At 46.4% G+C, this 20,358-nt stretch overlaps 1 pseudogene; it reads left to right on the forward strand.

Annotated features, from left to right (window-relative positions):
* The first annotated feature begins 653 nt into the window (after nt 1–653).
* Nucleotides 654–20,358, forward strand: part of LOC140194831 (probable G-protein coupled receptor 139) — a 51,467-nt pseudogene continuing 31,762 nt past the window's right edge.

Raw genomic sequence — 20,358 nt, forward strand, 5'->3', positions numbered from 1 at the left:
TCTTGCCCCTTGTGCCTCTTCCTCTGACGTCGCCGCTGTCTCCCACTCATCCTCATTCTTCATCTGAAGTTGCTGGTTTTGAGACCATAGCACAGTTCGTTTTTAAAAAGCACGCTCAGTTTTGCGACTGGCCATCCCACGGCTGGAAAAAATAGCTCAGCAGGATATCAGTACATTCTTGTTGTATGTGATTATGCCACACGATTCCCTCAAGCTTTTCCTCTCCGGTTGGTAACCATGCCAGAATTGATCAGTGCCCTTGTCCAGCTCTTTTCTCACGTAGGCATCCCGGAGGAAATCTTGACCTACCAGGGAACCAACTTTACATCTGACATGATGAGCCAGCTGCATAAAGAGTTGGGCATAACCGTTATCAGGACATCTCCTTATCACCCAGAGACAGATGGCCTACTGGAGAGGTTTAACCAAACTCTCAAGAGGATGCTCAAAAAGTCTGTACCTGATACAGGGAAGGATTGGGATTCTGCTCTTTGCCAACAGGGAGGTGCCTCAGGCGTCTACTGGATTCTCCCCTTTCGAGCTGCTCTGTGGTTGGCCAGTCCAGGGGCCCCTGAATCTGCTGCAACAGAACTGGGAGCAGAAAGTGGCAGCTAATCCGGTAGAGGGGCAAGGTGTTGTACAATGTCCTCCAGATGAGGGACCGGTTGGAGCGGTACCGAGACGAGGCCAGACTCAGCCTCCTGGATGCCCAGAAGACTCGGAAGCGGTGGTATGACCAGCAGACACGCCAACGTGCGTTCTAACCAGGTCAAAAGGACTTGTTGCTCCTGCCCTCCTTATCCAGCAAGCTACTGTCCAAGTGGCAGGGACCTTTTGAGTTTATAAGGATGATGGGGCCTACAACATATGGGATCCTGCTTTCGGAGAAGGGGAAACAAAAGCAAACTTACCACGTAAACCTCTTGCAAGCCTGGGAGGGAAGAAGCAGCTCTCCTTCTATCACCCCACTACTAGCACGCCGGGAGATTGAGGAAGATGACTCTGAAGGTGTAGTGGAGGCCTGAAAACAGCCTGCCAAGGTGGATCTCTCCCACCTGGATGGGAAGAAGCCAGTTGAATTGGAAGTCATATTCGACATCTTCCCTCAGTTGATCACACAGAAACCAGGCCATTCAATTGTGTTGCAGCATGCCATCCGAGTCAAACTAGGTCAGAGTCCAGTACGGCAGGCATGCTACCGAGTACCAGAACGTCTGGTGAGGCGTTGAAGGGGGAGGTCCGCTTGATGTTGGAGTTGGGAGTCATCGAACCGTCTGAAAGTGAGTGGAATAGCCCTATTTTCATTGTGCCGTAGAAGCAACACACATCAAAGTTGCTGGTGAACGCAGCAGGGCAGGCAGCATCTCTAGGAAGAGATACAGCCGACGTTTCAGGCCGAGACCCTTCGTCAGGACTAACTGAAGGAAGAACTAGTAAGATATTTGAAAGTGGGAGGGAGAGGGGGAGATCCAAAATGATAGGAGAAGACAGGAGGGGGAGAGTTGGAGCCAAGAGCAGGACAGGTGATTGGCAAAAGGGATATGAGAGGATCATGGGACAGGAGGCCCAGGGAGAAGGAAAGTGGGGTGGGGGTTGTTGGGAAACCACGAGGATGGGCAAGGTGTATAGTGAGAGGGACAGACGGAGAAAACGGAGAGTGAGAGAAAGAATGTGTGCATATTCACGTGACTTTGCGGCGGTGGGAGGGTTAGGGTTAGGGTTAGAGCAACTGGTATCATGGATTCTTGATTACCTGACTAGCAGACCACAGTACGTGTGCTTGCAACACTATGTGTCCGACAGAGTGATCAGCAGCATTGGAGCTCCATAGGGGACTGTCTTGTCTCCCTTTCTCTTCACCATTTTCACCTCGGACTTCAGCTACTGCACAGAGTCTTGTCCTCTTCAGAAGTTTTTGGATGACTCTGCCATAGTTGGATACATCAGCAAGGGAGATGAGGGTGAGTACAGGGCTACGGTAGGAAACTTTGACACATGGTGTGAACAGAATTATCTGCAGCTTAATGTGAAAAAGGCTAAGGAGCTGCTGGTATAGCTGAGGAGAGCTAAGGTTCGCGGTGACCCCTATTTCCATCCAGCGGGACAGTGTGGACATTATTGGAGGATTACAAATACCTGGGGATACGATTTGACAATAAACTGGACTGGTCTAAGAGCACTGAGGCTGTCGACAAGAACGCTCATAGCCGTCTCTATTTCCTGAGGAGACTGGGGTCCTTCAACATCTGCGGGACGATGCTGAGGATGTTCTACGAGTCTGTGGTGGCCAGTGCTATCGTTTTGCTGTTTTGTGCTGGGGCAGCAGGCCGAGGGTAGCAAACACCAACAGAATTAACAAACTCATTCGTAAGGCCAGTGATGTTGTAGGGATGGAACTGGACTCTCTCACGGTGGTGTCTGAAAAGAGGATTCTGTCCAAGTTGCATGCCATCTTGGTCAATGTCTCCCATCCACTACATAATGTACTGGGTGGGCACAGGAGTACATTCAGCCAGAGACTCATTCTTCCGAGATGCAGCACAGAGTATCATAGGAAGTCATTCCTTTCTGTGGCTATCAAACTTTACAACTCCCCCGTTAGAGGGTCAGGCACCCTGAGTCGATAGGCTGGTCCTGGATTTATTTCATAATTTACTGGCTTAATTTACATATTACTATTTAACTATTTATGGTTCTATTACTATTTATTCTTTGTGGTGCAACTGTAACGAAAACAAAGCATGACAATGACTATGTTTGTGACTATGACTATGACTATGAATCAATAACGGATGGGGTACGAGGGGGAGGTGGGGCATTAGCAGAAGTTAGAGAAGTCCGTGTTCATGCCATCAGGTTGGAGGCTACCCATACAGAATATAAGGTGTTGTTACTACAACCTGACTGTGGCTTCATCTTTACAGTAGAGGAGGCCGTGAATAGACATGTCAGAATGGGAATGGGATGTGGAATTGAAATGTGTGGCCATTGGGAGATCCTGCCTTCTCTGTCGGACAGAGCGTAGGTGTTCAGGAAAACGATCTACCAGTCTGCGTCGGGTCTCGCCAATATATAGAAGGCCACATCGGGAGCACCGGACGCAGTATATCCCCTCAGCTGACTCACAGATGAAGTGTCGCCTCACCTGGAAGGACTGTGTGGGGCCCTGAATGGTGGTAAGGGAGGAAGTGTAAGGGCACGTGTAGCACTTGTTCCGTTTACAAGGATAAGTCCCAGGAGGGAGATCAGTGGGGTGGGATGGGGGGGGGGGGTCGAATGGACAAGGGAGTCGCGTAGGGAGCGATCCCTGCGCAAAGCACCCTCCAACGGTATCCCACCACTACGCACTTTCCCTTCCCCCGGCTCTCTGCTTTCCGCAGTGATCGCTCCCTACGCGACTCCCTTGTCCATTCGTATTTTGAAACCTGCAGAAAAGTATCCTGGTAGAACTGATGCTATGTGGGAAGCTCTAAATGAAGCTCTGATGCGTGCTCTGTCTGTATCCCAGTCGACATTATGGGATTAATATGAGTGAAGCCTGATTTCCAATGGTCCTTACCCTAAAAAGATTATATCTGAGTTGTGAAATCCTCGATGTCATATGTATTCAGGAATCCTGGTTCTCATCACGAAATTCAATATTCATAATAATTCTGATACAGCTGCAGAATTAGCTTTAGTTTTGAACATGAGTACGTTCAATTACTCACTACCGTGAGTATGTTGGACGTTATGAGTGATGAGACATTGGGGAGTGTATTTTCCTGTCTTTATAAGCTGTCGTTTAGATTTATATTAGGGACAAGAGGCCACTTTGAGGACTTGATTTTTTTGCTAAAGCAAATTGGGGGGAGTTTAACGTTTTATGTGATGAACGTCGGTCAGGGCTGAATGTTGAGTCTGATGTCGATTTTTGCAATGAAATGTAATTTCGCATTATAAATCCCACTGTATTGGAGGTGATTGCAATTAAAAGTGCATTCATGGGAGAAAGACTGCACCATGGTCGACTGAAGAGTTCACGGAATCAATTAGGTAGAGAAATGAAGAGTTTAGGCAAGTTAGGAAGTATCTGCCTCCGAGTGACCTTATCAAAAATAAAAAGGCTACAGGCTGTGGTGAGGAAAGAGTTGAAGATTGCGAAAAGCGTTGACTGGATATTATTTTGGAAGGGATATTAAACTTAGAGATGTTTGGGGAATGATTAAAGGAAATATGGGGTAGGATTCGTAATGAGCCTGATATTTCAGTGTTGATTGATGAGGGTAAAATGATTGTTACTCAAACAGTGAAGGGTGAGTTCCTGCCTGGTTCATTTGCTGCGATTCATAAAGAAGATAATTTAAGTGAAGATGTTAAAATGTAGGAATAAGATTCTCAGTGAGAACTCTGATGTGTTGGAAGTCAGGTGTAGCAATGATAGTATCAGGGATGTTGAGTTATCTATGTGTGAATTGAAGAGGGCTACTATTAATTGCTCCAGAGGTACTCATAGCCGAAGGGTGGTAGTGGGGACGAGCTCCCACTCCTAAACAGGTGCTCTTCATGGCGTGCATCTCAAACAGCCTCTGACAACCAAGTCCAACTCCGGGCCTTCACGTGTGGCAGAGTTCTTATGTCCGGCGGAGCTGTTCTCACCAGCAGAAGAAGGGGCAAAGGCGGGCCACTGGCGCCTTAAAACTAGTTGCTCCGCGCAGATGGGGCTCGTTGACCACGGATGGTAGCTCAGCTACCAGAGGGAAAACTCCAATTTCAAACCTCCGCTGCCTTGCGGCTATACCCGCTCACGGGAAAGGCTTTGAGAGTAAACTTCGAGGAAACACCCAGAGTCGGAGACCGGAAGCCGGCTGACTGCTGTACCCAGCAACCGGAACGGCAACTCCTGCGATGCCGCTGGCACCAAATGTGTATCGACTTTCGTCGTTTCTTTCGACCTGCCATCAGCCTGGAGAGGGGGTTCTCCTGCATGGGCAACAGACGGATCTCCATATCAACTCTATCCTGGCTTGCACCCTGGAGAGGCCACTCTCGAGTGACTGCCAGAGGCGCAGTACCCATGATCGACCACGAACGTCGAAGGCCACACGCACTTATTAATTCAGGTCGGAAGTCTCCAGGAAATGTTAACATATGATTAGACATAAGAGTGCCAACAATCTTGAGCCAATATTAATATTTACTATTAATATTTCGATGTTAGGCAATCTTCCTTCCTCGTGAAAAAATGGAAAATGGCAATAGTAGCGAAATAAATTTGAATGAGTACAGAGAAAATTTTATAGTACGTTTGCTGGGCCTTGAGGTTCGAAAAGTGATGGTGCATTTCATTGAGTTATACAGAGTGATGAGTGTTATACAGGTAGGGCAAATGCAGACAGTCCATGTCCAATGCGTTTGTGTAAGTCTCGTCCTGCAGATAAAAATAAAACGACAGCTGTCTGCTAGATGGTCATGACACAGTAACACACAGATAGCTACAGAGACAGATAAAAGAAAACACACGCGCCCATACACAAACACACACACATACACAACTAAACTTTCTAATCCGCCTCGGCAGCTCTCCGTAAATGACCTAATTTACTCCAATATTCTGTGTCGGCAAATGGTTCCTTTGAAGTGCATACTTACATTGGAAGCACATTTAATCGGTGGGTCACCTCGAATTTTCAGTCACCTTTGTTTGGGCAAATTAAGTCTCACAAATGTTCTAAAAGTAATTCACGCAATTACTTACAATCTGTTACCTTGGGGATTGTACTTGACTGACGTAATTAGTGCGTAAGTAATTTACAACTCTCTATTTTTAAATCTGTTGAAAGCTGTCCCTCTGGAGTCGATAAAGGATATTAAAAAGCCCAGGCATGTGCTGCCTCAACATTTCATTCCGAGAGATCGTCTGTAGCACAGGGGGACAAATCACTGTACAGAGAAAATGCCTGCAATGTGGGATAGGTACGAGAGTGTGGAGAAAATATTCTACGTGTCCATTGCCGTCATTGGAGTTCCTGGTGAGTGAGCAGAGGAATTCATATTTGGTATTTCTGTCCTAACCGCTGTGAATCTGTTTATTACCATTTTACACGCTGCCATCTTTCTCATCATTGCACAAATATCCATCAGTGATATCGATCCTGTCAATTCAACTTTCTGATTTTTCACAGTAAGTGGCAGACCAGACTGAAACTCTGTCTCTTCTCTGACTTATGGTGACAAGGAAGGGATTCGGACGTTGTTCTTGCTTTTAATGACACCATAACCAGAGCCTTCGCAATGCTGCTCTCCGGGAAGGTGAGACTGGGCGCCTTTTGATGGGTCTCTGTCCAAATTTGCCACAATGATGGGGACAGGGAGCTCTCCGGCAAGGGTGACTGGGAGAGTTTTACATAGATAACACACTGTTACTGAGTTATTGATCGGGGTGAGCACTGGTCCCGTGCTTCACGTCTCCCTGTGTGGTCTTTAGAGTCTGATTCCACTGCTTGTTGGTCATTAACCGGCTCTGATTACCCGAACCCGTGTCCAGAATTAATCCATTGACGGAGCCACTCAGTCCCTGGTTACTAACTTGTCGCTACTTTCGCTCTGAGACACGTCGTAAACTGGAGCACCACTTCATTCTGAAGACGGTCTCGGCTAGAAACGAGAGCTTGTTCAATTCCATGGATGCTGCCTTACCCGCCAGGTCCTCTAGTAATTTGTGTGTGTTTCTCCCCTCTGTATCCTCGGCCCCATCAGATACACAGTTTCCAGAGGCCTGTTCAGTCACGTTTAAATCAGTGAAACCGGCCCCATCAGCGACTGGAATCGGAATGACCACAGATCATTGCTATTCATGCTGCTCGCTTTTCTCGCCGACGATTCCTCAGCTCGTCTTCTCTCCATATTGAAGAAGGCAGGTCAGAGACATTGTAACCCGTGTCTGATTTCCACATTCTAAAGACTCTAGTCACTGATCTTTAGCTCCTGTGTTACGTCCCGGAGAAAATGCTCAGGGTAATGTTCTCTTCCTTCTCTCACTCTTACACTCCCTCTGTCTCAAGTGAATTTAGTGGCGATTGTGATCCTGTCCCGGGGAAAGTGCGGCCTCTCTACCTGCACCACTCGCTACCTGGTAGCCATGGCAGCGGCGGATCTACTGACCATTGTCACCGAGGACATTTTGACTCAAATCAATATGCTTTACTTCCCGTGGAGTTTTCTGGGCATCACGAAAGTGTGCAGTGTTATCGCTGTACTGATGTTCACAGTCACAGATTGTTCAGTCTGGTTCACCGTCACTTTCACCTTCGATCGGTTTGTCGCCATTTGCTGCCAGAAGCTGAAAACAAACAATTGCACTGGGAAAACTGCGGCCGTGGTTCTAACAACAACCGGCGTTCTGTTCTGTCTGAAAAACGTTCCCCGATACTTCATATGGGAATCCCCGATGATCATCGACAATGTACCGTGGTTCTGTGAACTCATGGACATATATTTCACTGACCCCGGGTGGGTGGGATATAACTGGCTCGATATGGTTTTAACTCCGTTCCTCCCTTTCGCTGGGATCCTGCTGCCCAACGCTCTGACAGTCAGGCACATTTTAGTGGCCAGTCGGGTCCGTAAGGGCTGAGGGGGAGAACCGCAGTGACACGGAGATGGAGAGCAGGAGGAGGTCTGTGGTTTTACTCTTCAGCCTCTCCCTCCGACAGCATCATTCTCCTGTGGATAACGCAGTTTGTAAATGTGATTTATTATCAGGTGTCAGGAAAAGGATTCAATTTCAATGATTCCGAATGGATCTTTCACTACCTCGGGTATTTGCTGAGGGATTTCAGCTGCTGCACGAACACCTTTATTTACGCGATTACACAGTCGAAATTCAGGGAGCACGTGATCGGTGCCGTGAAATATCCGGTTACCTCGGTGTTTCAGTTCATTAATAAATACACGTCCTGAGCACAAGCCAGAGGCGGCCAAATGTCTCCATTCCGGGCTCCAGCATATCAACTTCACCCTCAGTTATAGTTCCCGGGCGGGCTGTCTCATCGACCGATGACATTAATGTTGTGTATGTGTGCGTGTGTGTGTGTGTGTGTGTGTGTGTGTGTGTGTGTGTGTGTGTGTGTGTGTGTGTCTGCATGTAGCGTGTGTGTGAGTGTTTGTGCGTGTGTGTGTGTGTGTGTGTGTGTGTGTGTGTGTGTGTGTGTGTGTGTGTGTGAATGTGTTTAGGGGGCTGGTGAGGTTTTGGCAACAAACCATCGTCCTGACGACCCTGTATTCCTATGGCCCAACCAGATGTCAGTCACAGAACTACACCGCAATGCCGACCACCCATTGCTCTGTGAATATGCCAATCTTTTTCCATTCACGCCCATCAACCTCAGTCTGACCTCGTCGCGCTTTTCAGGGAATAGAATGGTGAACGCATCAGGCCAGACAGCATCTCCAGATAGAGGTACAGTCGACGTTTCAGGCCGATACCCTTCGTCAGGACCAACTGAAGGAAGAGTTAGTAAGAGATTTGAAAGTGGGAGGGGGAGGGGAGATCCAAAATGATAGGAGAAGACAGGAAGGGGAGGGATAGAGCCAAGAGTTGGAGGTGATTGGCAAAATGGATATGAGAGGATCATGGGACAGGAAGCTCAAGGAGAAAGACAAATGGGGGGGACCCCAGAGGATGAGCAAGGGTTATAGTCAGAGGGATAGAGGGAGAAAAAGGAGAATGAGAGAAAGAATGTATGTATAAAAAAAAATAACGGATGGGGTACGAGTGGGAGGTGGGGCATTAGCGGAAGTTAGAGAAGACGATGTTCATGCCATCAGGTGGGAGGCTACCCAGACTGAATATAAGGTGTTGTTCCTCCAACCTGACCGTGGCTTCATCTTTACAGTAGAGGAGGCCGTGGATAGACATGTCAGAATGGGAATGGGAGGTGGAATTAAAATGTGTGGCCACTGGGAGATCCTGCTTTCTCTGGCGGGCAGAGCGTAGGTGTTCAGCAAAGCGGACTCCCAGTCTGCGTCGGGTCTCGCCAATATATAGAAGGCCACATCGGGAGCACCGGACGCAGTAGATCACCCCAGCCGACTCACAGGTGAAGTGTCGCCTCACTTGGAAGGACTGTCTGGGGCCCTGAATGGTGGTAAGAGAGGAAGTGTAAGGGCATGTGTAGCACTTGTTCCGCTTACAAGGATAAGTGCCAGGAGCGAGATCAGTGGGGAGGGATGGGGGGGAAGAATGGACAAGGGAGTCGCGTAGGGAGCGTTCCTGCGGAAAGCAGAGAGAAGGGGGGAGGGAAAGATGTGCTTAGTGGTGGGATCCCGTTGGATGTGGCGGAAGTTACGGAGAATAATATTTTGGACCCGGAGGCTGGTGGGGTGGTAGTTGAGGACCAAGGGAACCCTATTCACGTACATCTGCTCTCAGTCCATCCTCCCGCCACTCCACTCGGAATAGGGTTATTCCTTCAGTTAGTCCTGACGAAGGGTCTCGGCCTGAAATGTCGACTGTACCTCTTCCTAGAGATGCTGCCTGACCTGCTGCGTTCATTAGCAACTTTGATGTGTGTTGCATCAATCTTACTGGGCTCGGCCTTCCCCTTGAATGACGGTTAACGTAACAAAAACAGGGCAGGATTTGAATAAATGGCGGTAGACACTCCAACCTGAAGGCGCATTCCCGCCACCAACTGCACTGTCATACTGCACTGGGAGTTTGTAAATAAAACCTTCACTGCTTATCTTCTTTACCGATGAATGGTAAATTATGGTTTATTGTATATAATTCTATTTTTGAATGAAGTATATTTTGAAATTTTAAAAAAATTAAAAACTCAGAAGCCCTATAGATTATACTCAGTGGAACGAAATGCTGTGAATTAAATTTAAATCACTCCCATAACCTAAGAATTTTTAAAAATTATAACTATTAACATTTAAAATTCTATTGGATCGTGAATTTGATTTCTTTCCAGCGGACATGCTTCACGCTGAAATAGTATGTGTGCAATTTTTTCATAATGACAAAATCTACACGACCCAGAATGATGTTTTCCAACAAGACGTAAGGAATAATTAAGTAGAGTATGGCCATTTCTAAGTCGTGTCTATATAATTCCTTCCCTTCTTGTTTTACCACCTTTTCCCATAAACGTATACTGTAATACATTAACTAAAATTAGTATGATATGTTAACCATTTGCACCCATTACGACAAAAGTCATGGCAAAAGCCCATAATTGTTAAGCCCACCAATCCCTTAGTTTCTAATTTCTTAGTGGAAGGTCTATATCCAGAGTTAAAGTTTAACATCTTTTGCAGCTGAACAGTCAACTCGCTCCTTCCCCGCAACACCTCTGATGACATGTAAATCAAGAAGATGATATGCAAATCAATACGTTGTATATGAAATTACATTTGATGATTTTATAGCAGTAAATCGGACCTACAGCAAGAATGAGCTGTTTTAAGACTCATCGAATCGGAAAAGTTATCTGAACAAATTACAACTTCACACATACAAATTTCCTCCACCTACTGTCAGCCTAATATAACGGAAACCCATTCTGCAGTGTATACTGATAAATGGTTGTAAGATGTTTCTGTATCATACTTGTCATTCAGGCACAAATTCACACCGACAATGCTAGTTAAATTATCGTTTGGCCGATTTGTAAAACGTGGTTAATATATCATACTAATTTTGCTTAACATATTGATGAACCACCAGACTCTCAGGCCTAAAAGAATCTTTAGTTATAGATGGTTTGTCTTCTGCATGGAGAACAGTGACCAGTGGTTTACCGCAGGGATCTTTTCTGGACCCCTCCTCTTTGTGACCTTTTTAATAAATGACCTGGAGGAGGATGAAGTGGAGTAGGTTAGTACGTTTACTTATGACACAATAATTTGAACTGTTCCGGCTGGTCTGTAGGGTTGTTTGAAATTACAGCGGGGCATCGATAGGATGCAGAACCCGGCTGAGAAGTGGCAGATGGAGCTCAACTCAGGTATATATAAAGTGGTTCATTTCGGTACGTCAAATATTAATACATAATATAATATTAATGATAGGTCTTGGCAGTGTGGAGGATCAGCGAAAACTCGGGGTCCTTGTCCATCCATAAGACACTCAAAGATGCTGCGGAGATAGACTGTGATAAAGAAGGAGTATGGTGGGATAGCTTCCATCAGCCGTGAGATTGAGTTCAAGAGCGTTGAGGTACCGTGACGGCTAGATAGGACTTTAGTTAGACCCCATTTCTCGTCATTTCACTACAAGAAGAATGTGAATAAACTAGGGAGAGTGTAAAGGAGATTTATAAGGATTCAAACGTATTCCTTATGACGTATATTCAGTGAATACGACCTTTTCTCCTTGGACCGACTGTTAATGATTGAGGGCTATGCGATGTTGAGAGATATTCATCGTTTGGATGGCCAGAGGCTTTGTCCCTGGTCTGAAATGGCTAACACAGGGGGCATGCTTTTAAGGTGCTCGGCAGTAGGTACAGGGGGGATGTCAGAGGTAAGTTTTTGAGACGGAGACTGGTGCGTGCGTGCAATACACTGCCGGCGGCGGCGGTGGAGGCGGATACAATAGGGTATTTTTAGGTACTTTTCGATACTTACGTGGAGTTAGGAAAAAATGACCGGTATGCGGTAGGGAATTTTAGGCAGATTCTAGAATAGGCTACGTGGACGGCAGAGCATTGTGGGCCGAAGGGTCTTAAATTTTATGTAGATTTCTATGTTAGATGTTCCATGTTTGACACCCTTTTCATTACCCTACGATTACATTGCTACAGCGCCTCTGACTCGAGTACTCCACTCCCGGCAACGAAAGACGTGAACTGTTACTGCACCTTTCCAGGTTAATCAAATCCGTCCAGAGATGCACCCAATATTCCAGATGTGGTCTCAACAACGTAGAGCAGTACAGCAGGGGATCCGGGCCTTCTGCTCACTGTGTTTTCCTGAACCAATTGACCTGGTCATTTTATGCCTTACCAACTCCATACTATCAACCTCAGCTGGATCTGCATCCCCCCATTCTCCACACATTCATCTGGTGTCTAATAGCCTCTATCACGTCTGCCTCCTCCACCGCCACTGGTATTCATTCACTGCGCCCACCACGATGAGTAATAAAATCAAAACTGTCCACACGCATTTTCTTTAAATATTCTGAGTTTAACAATAATATCTGACTAAAGTGTGTCTTTACAGCAGCAGTGTCGGGAAAAACACAGAATAGCCACTGAATTACAAACTATAGCAAGAGTACAAGAAGCAACTATTGATGGAGTGTTCATCCTTTCTCATGAAATGCGTGTCCTCTAGCCTTATAAAGTTACTCCTTAGAGAAAAGAATGCCAACTATCCATTCTGCTTGTGCCTCTGAAGTTCCTATAAACTGTGTCAGACATGCCCCAGTCTCAGCCGTTCCGGTGAAAATTTCCCTACAGGGGGAAGGTAAAACTGCCATGCGCGGGCGATGTCAGCGGCGAGCGCGGAGTTTTAAAAGAGGCCCACTTTCAGGTGCGCGCAGCGTCAGTGCAGGCAGTGGAGTGCGCGGGAGCAGAGTGCTGGGCTTTGGCTCAGTGGGCTTCGGCGTACGGGGGTCTTCGGTGAGAGGTAATCAGTGAGCCTGAGTACGTGCTTGCTGAGAAAAAAAAAAGGTAAGGTCGGAAGGTACTTTTTCATTTATTCTGATTAAATTGGGATCAGGTAATGGGAGAGATAGTTAGAGCAGTGGTGTGCTCCGTATGCAGTATATGGGAGGTCAGGGTCAACGCAGTTGTCCCTGACGACAACACCTGCAGAAGGTGCATCCAGCTGCAGCTCCTATCAGAGCGAGTTAGGGAATTGGAGCTGGAGCTGGATGAACTACGGATCATTCGGGAGGCAGATTCTGAGATAGATAAGAGTTATCGGGAGGTAGGCACACCGAAAAGACGGGACGTAGGCAACTGAGTGACTGCTAGGAGATGGATGGGGAGCAGGCAGAGAGAGCAGAGCACCCCTGTGGCCATTCCCATCAACAATAAGTATACCGTTTTGGATACTGTTGGTGGGGATGACCTACCAGGTGGGTAGGAAGAGTGAGGGGCTCCTGCGTAGTGAGCTCAGGGAGTTAGATGCGAAGCTGAAGGGCAGGACCTCCGGGGTAACAATCTCAGGATTGGTACCTGTGCCACGTGCGAGTGAGGCGAGGAACAGAAGGATTATACAGATCAATACGTGGCTGAGAGGATGGTGCAGGAGGGAGGGCTTCAGGTTTTTAGATAATTGAGCTTTGTACCAGGGAAGGTGGCATCTGTTCCGACGAGACCGTTTGCACCTGAACTGGAGGGGTACTAACATTCTTGCAGGAAAGTTTGCTAGTGCTGCTTGGCGGGGTTTAAACTAAATTTGCCTACGGGATGCATTTTTGGAGCAGCTTGTACGAGAGCCGACCGGGGATAAGGCAGGATATTCTGGATTGAGTGGGATGCAATGAACAGGATTTGATGTGATCTTGAAGTAAAGGAGCCATTAAGAGGTAGTGACCATAATATGAGAAGTTTTTATCTGCAAGTTGAGAGGGATAAGGGCAGATCAGAAGTGTCATTATTGCATTTGAACAAAGGAGACTATGGAGCCATGAGGGAGGAGCTGTCCAAAGTTGACTGGTCGGACATCCGAGCAGAAAAGACAGTGGAACAGCAATGGCAGGTATTCTTGGGGTGACTACTGGGGTGCCACGGGGCTCGGTATTGGGTCCACAGTTGTTTACGATTTACGTCAATGATTTACAGGAAGGCATTGTGAATAACATCAGCAAGTTTGCTGATGATACTAAGCTGGGTGGCAGTGTGACATGGGATAAGGATGTTAGGAGAATTCAAGGTGACTTGGATAGGCTGGGTGGGTGGGCAGAAACTTAGCAGATGGCGTTTAATGAGAATAAGTGTGAGGTTATTCACTTTGGGAGCAAGAACAGGAAGGCAAATTATTATCTGAACGGAGTTTATTTAGGTAAGGGAGAAACACAAAGAGATCTAGCAGTACTTGTTCATCAGTCTCTGAAGGTGAATGAACATGTGCAGCAGACAGTGAAGAAGGCTAATGGAATGTTGGTCTTTATTACAAAGGGAATTGAGTACAAGAGCAAGGAAATCCTTTTGCATTTTTACAGGTCACTGGTGAGACCACACCTGGAGTATTTTGTGCAGTTTTGGTCTCCAGGGTTAAGGAAGGACATCCTGGCTGTGGAGGAGGTGCAGCGTAGGTTCACTAGATTAATTCCTGGGATGTCCGGACTGTCTTACTCAGAGAGGTTAGAGAGACTGGTCTTGTACACCCTGGAATTAAGGAGATTGAGGGGGGATCTGATTGAGACATATAAGATTCTTAAGGGATTGGACAAGATAGAGGCAGGAAATATGCTCCAGATGCTGGGAGAGTCCAGTACCAGAGGGCAGAGTATAAGAATAAGAGGTAGGTCACTTAGGACAGAGTTGAGGAGGAGCTTCTTCTCCCAGGGAGTTGTGAAGGTGTGGAAGCGCTGCCTCAGAAGGCAGTGGAGGCCAATTCTCTGGATGCTTTCGAGAAGGAGCTAGATGGGTATCTTATGGATAGGGGAATCAAGGTTTATGGGGACAAGGCAGGAACCGGGTATTGATAGTAGATGATCAGCCATATTCTCAGAATGGCGGTTCAGGCTCGAAGGGCCGAATGGTATACTTCTGCACCTATTGTCTATTGTCTATTGTCTATTGTCCAGGCTCACGTTATCCAGGCAGTATCCTGGTAAGCCTTTTCTCCCCACCATCCAAATCCTCTGCTTTAACCTCGAGATTTATACAACTGGCATAGCTGCCTGACACTGGAACCAGTACCTGCGCATTATAAACTCAGATTCGAAGATCCCTCTGCAGACCAACACAGTCATCTACAGTGACTGGCGCTCCCGGGGAGGCTTCCCGTATATCGGTGAGACACGACGTAGGTTGGGATACCATTTCCCCCAGCAACTAAAAGAAGAGATATCTGCCAGTGGTCACCCAGTTTAACGACACTTCCCATTCTCATTCCAATACGTCAAACCATGGCTTCCTCGACTGTCGCGTCGAGGCCATACTCAGGTTGGAGGAACGACACCTTATATTCCGTCGGAGTAGCCTCCAAACTGATTGCATGAAGTCGATTTCTCAAAGTTCCGGTAATGGCTGTCCCGCCCTCCTTCACCAAGCCCCACCCTCTTTTCCGTCTCTCTCCTTATCTCCTTGCCCGCCAATCGCTTCCCTTCGTGGCTTCTACCTGTTTTGCTGTCTACCCTGGTCTTCTACCCTCACCTATCAGACTCGCACTTCTCCAGTTCTGTATCTCATTCACCAATCAGCTTCAGCAGCTACTGATTTCAACCCTTCCCCTCCCGGTGTCACCTATCACCTTGTGTTTCTCCTTTTAAATCTACACCTCATCCTTCTTCTCCATTCCTGCCGACTGGTCTCGTCCCAAGACGTCAACAGTTCTTTTTACCAATGCTGAGATCGACCAGCATTGGTTGCTTGGATTTCCATCGTCTCTTGTTTGTGAGAGGGAAGGAGGAATTTTATTAGTGGGAGGGTAATGAATCTATGAAATGCTCTGCCATTGACTTCGTCGGAAGCAATGTTTATGTGTATATTTCTGTGTATATTCAAGAAGTTGATCATTACATGACCGGTCAGGACATCGAAAGACATGGCGAGGTATAAGGGATTCAGTGTGGGATCTGGGATCAGTGGAGCAGACTAAATGGGCTGAATGGAATAATTTTGCTCCCAAGACTTATTGTCTTATCGTATTATGGAACAAGCCCCCACATTCATGATGAATCGTCTCTGCAGCCTTCCAGCACAAAAGATCCTCTGTAGAGAATACTAGGTAGAAATTAATGCAACTGTTCAAGAAACTTGGCAGGTCAACCAGGATCTATTGAGAGGATTCGAGTCACGGTTCGGATGAAAGCCCCTCCCTACTACAGCGTTGACACAAGCCCTTCGGCCCAACCGTTCCATACCGTACTGCTGTCCACTTAAATTAGTCACATCTGCCTGCCTTTGACCCAGCCCTTCTGGGACATGAATTAGTTTGAATGTACATCATCGAGAATCTGTGGATAGACCTCAAGAGAGCAGTGCATGTAAGATGGTCCAAGAATCTCACGGAGCTAGAAGCCTTTTTCAAGGAAGAATGTGCGAAAATCCCCCAAACAAGAATTGAAAGACTCTTAGCTAGCTACAGAAAGCTTTTACAAGCTGTGATACTTGCCAAAGTGGATGTTACTAAGTACTGACCATGCAGGGTGACCAAACGTTTGCTTCGAGCCCTTTTCCTTTTTTTAAAATTATTTTTAAACTGTATCTTTATCACCTTTAACTTTATGCCTTTTGAAAATCATGTCATCTTTTACTCGCTTAGCTATTCACAGTGACAGAATATTTTTACAAGGGGTGCCAAAACTTTTGCGTTCCACTGTGTATGCATTCAGGAATCTTAGTTGTTACTCTGAGTTTAATATTCATAAAAAAATCTGAAACTGATTGAACTTTAGTTTCGAACATTCGGGCTGGAAATGTGTGGTGGGAAGTGTGCCGACGTGAGTGTGTGGGATTATATGGCTGATGAAACATCGGCGAGAAATCACTTCCCCATGTTTATAAGCTTTGTTATTGGATTTATATAGCGGTCAGGAGGCCACTTTGAGGTGGTGGATATTTTGGTCAAGCAAATTGGGAGCAGAGTTTAAGTGATGAACGTTTGCCGTCGCTGTATGTTGCGGATGATGAGGATTTTTGTAAGGGTTCATTAAAGGGTTTCCTTTTAAAAATGCCATTAATAGGAGATAACATTTCGAAGGGATAACAACTTGGTAATGTCTGTGGATTTATTAAAAAGAGGGGTTTGTTTGATGAGGGCAAAATGATTGTTAATGCAATAGGGACGGAAAAGTTAATGGGCGGGTCATTTGCTGCGATACATAATCATGGTAATTTATGTGAAGCGGTTAAACAATATGGGGATAAGTTTCTCACTGAGTACCCTGATGTGTTGGAAGGCAACTGTAGCGACGATAGCCTTACTGATGGCGAGTCTCCTTTGTGTGAATTTAAGAATGCTACTATTAATGCAGGCCAGTCGCCCCAAGGATAGAATGGTTAGACATACGACTGGCAAATCTCTTGAGGGAATATTAAAATTTCTGAATTGTGTTTGGAGGTTAAGCCGCCTGCATTCCTTATGGAAACTGGCAGTGGTAGTGTCTATTCTAAGAGCTGGGAGCTCGCCGTCTGATACTTCCAGTTATATGTCTGTACTGTGAATGTCTCGTTTCTGTAAACTTATGGAACATATGGTACTCGATCGTTTCGATTATGTTTCGGAAAATAGAGGCGACATGTCGTTTTATCCGAGTGGATGTCAGAATGGTAGAATGACATTCGATTCTTTTTTTATGTTTGGAAGGTGGCATTGGGAATGCAGCTAGCTAAAGATACAGTGATGGCAGTATTTCTGATATTTAAAAAGCACGTGGTATATAATGGAAGGAAGGACTTCTGATTAAAGTTGGATATTAGGAGTGATTTTATGATTTTTTGAGTTTTTTTTAGTCAAACGATCTGTGCAGGTAAGGGTAAGCGAGTTATTTTTGCTTTTTCTGTAAGGAAAAGAATGGGACCCCACAAGGCAGCATTTGTAGCCCTTTATTATTTAATATTATGATTAATGATATTTTCTCTGCGATGGGTACTGGGGTGGGCACTTCACCATATGATCAGAGGCAGAAATTTCAACCTGACTGTATATAGGATGAGCTTTATTATTCATGAGGTCGAACAGTCGGCAAATAGTTGGGGATTTAAGAATCCAAACGCAAAAGCACCAGTTGCGTGTATTACAAATAGGATTAATAGACCTGCACGTCATTTGGAATTATATGATCAAACTCTTGAAGAAGTGACTATGGCAAGATTTCTAGCCATGTGACTGAAAAATATGCTGACACGGAACAACCATATTCTTAAAATAATTGATAAATGTGAAGGAGCATTAAATCTCTTTAGGCGTCTAAGTCGGTATTCTTGGGGTGCTTTACGAAAATCTTTGTTCACCATTTATATCTGTTCCTCATTAAGACGGTGTGGCTTATAGATGAGCTTCATCTTCCCCTTTAATGTGTTTGGATATATACCAACACAGGCTTTAAGTTCGTGCTCTGGAGCAGTAAAGTCGTCGGCTGTTTCGGCCTTATTGATTGTAATGGGACGAATACTCTTAAACTTGCGGTGGTTAAAGTTGATGAAAACATACTGGATCAATTTGAGGGGGCAAAGAATTTATCATCATGTCCAAGGTGTGCTGATGCCGATGCTGGTGGTGCGCACGGATTTAGGGCGCGTCGATGGTTTTGGGGTTGTAACGTCACACGGATGTTTCATTTAGAGATATATTAATAATGACTCAGCCTTACCACCAAGCTGGAGGTCTACTGTGCAGTGGTCCTTACCACCCTCCTTTACGCCAGCGAGACCTGGACTGTCTACAGCAGACACGCCAAACAGCTCAACTACTTTCACCTGAGCTGTCTCCGCAGACTCCTCCACATCAGGTGGCAGGACAAAGTTCCCGACACGGAAATCCTGGAACGAGCTAGTCTCCGCAGCGTCTACACCCTCCTGCTGAAAGCCCAAGCCAGGTGGGCTGGACATGTGGTCAGAATGCCAGACAGCCGATTGCCTAAGCAGCTGCTGTACGGAGAACTGTGTCAGGGCAAGCGTTCAGTCGTGGGGCAAAAGAAACGTTACAAAGACTGCCTTAAAGCGTCCCTCAAAGGCCTGGGTGTCGACCTCAACACGCGGGAGACGCTTGCCCTCGGCCGTCCAGCTTGGCGCAGCAAGATCACCACAGGAGCCTATGCAGCTGAAGTCAGGCGCATCATCGGGGCGCAACGAAAACGTGCTGTGCGCAAGGCCCGAGCAGCATCCACTGCCACGACAGCACCCACTCACTTGTGTCCCACATGTGGGCGAGCATTCAGGGCCCGGATTGGCCTCATCAGGCACCTCCGGACCCACAGCCACCAATCTCCCATTAGACTTTGAAGCCATGGTCAATTACGACTACGAAGGACGAACAGCAACAACATATTAATAATAAATGCACTTTAAACTGTCAACTTTGTTCTTGCTTTGTAAGCTGTAGACAGCTGTTTTGTGAACTGTTTAAAACGAATCTTGCTCTGGCACAACATAATGAGCATGTGGGAAGTGCACAGCTTTTGGGATGCTCCGGCGACAGCACACTGATTTCGATGTGATGGATCATCTGGAGGGTGCATACTGATTTGCCAGTGTCTTCAAGCTCCTGAGCCTTCTCCCGGAGGGAAGAGGGACGAAAAGTGTGTTGGCTGGGTGGGTCGTGTCCTTGATTATCCTGGCAGCACTGCTCCGACAGCGTGCAGTGTAAAGTGAGTCCAAACACGGAAGATTGGTTTGCGTGATGTGCTGGGTTGTATTCACGATGTTCTGCAGCTTCTTCCCGTTTTGGACAGGACAACTTACATACCAGGTTGTGATGCACCCCAGAAGAATGCTTTCTACGATGCATCTATAAAAATTAGTGAGCGTTTCAGGGGACAGGCCAAATTTCATTAGCTTCCTCAGGAAGTTAAGGCATTGGTGGGACTTCTCGGCAGTGGACTGTGCTTGGTTGGACCAAGTCAGGTCTTTTGTGATATTGACCCCGAGGAACTTAAAGCTTTTAACCCGTTCTACTTGCGCACCACCGATGTAAATGGGGTCGTGCGGTCCGCTACTCCTTCTGAAACCAACAACCAATTCCTTCGTCTTGCTGACATTGAGGGATAAGTTATTGCCTTCGCGCCATGCCACCAGGTTCTTAATTTCCTCCCTGTACTCAAACGCATCATTACCCGAGTTACGGCCTACAATTGTTGTGTCATCAGCAAACGTATGTATTGAGTTCGATGGAAACTTGGCTGCACAATCATGGGTGTACAGTTAGTACAGCAGGGGGCTGAGTACACAGCCTTGTGGGGCAGCGGTGCGCAGAGTGATTGTAGAGGAGAGCTTGTCCCCTATTTTTACAGCCTGGGTCCTGTCTGTGGGGAAGTTGAAGATCCAGCTGCAGATCTGAGTGCTAAGGCCGAGGTTCTGGAGCTTAGGAAATAGTTTATTTGAAATGACGGTATTAAAGGCAGAGCTGTAGTCAATGAAAAAGTGCCCTACATTTGTGTCTTTATTCTCCAGGTGTTTTAAGGAGGAATGTAGGGCCAGAGAGATGGCATCTGCCGTTGACTTGTTGCTCCGGTAGGCGAATTGAAAA

Source organism: Mobula birostris, chromosome 3, assembly GCF_030028105.1.
Source record: "Mobula birostris isolate sMobBir1 chromosome 3, sMobBir1.hap1, whole genome shotgun sequence".
Classification (NCBI taxonomy): Eukaryota; Metazoa; Chordata; class Chondrichthyes; order Myliobatiformes; family Myliobatidae; genus Mobula; species Mobula birostris.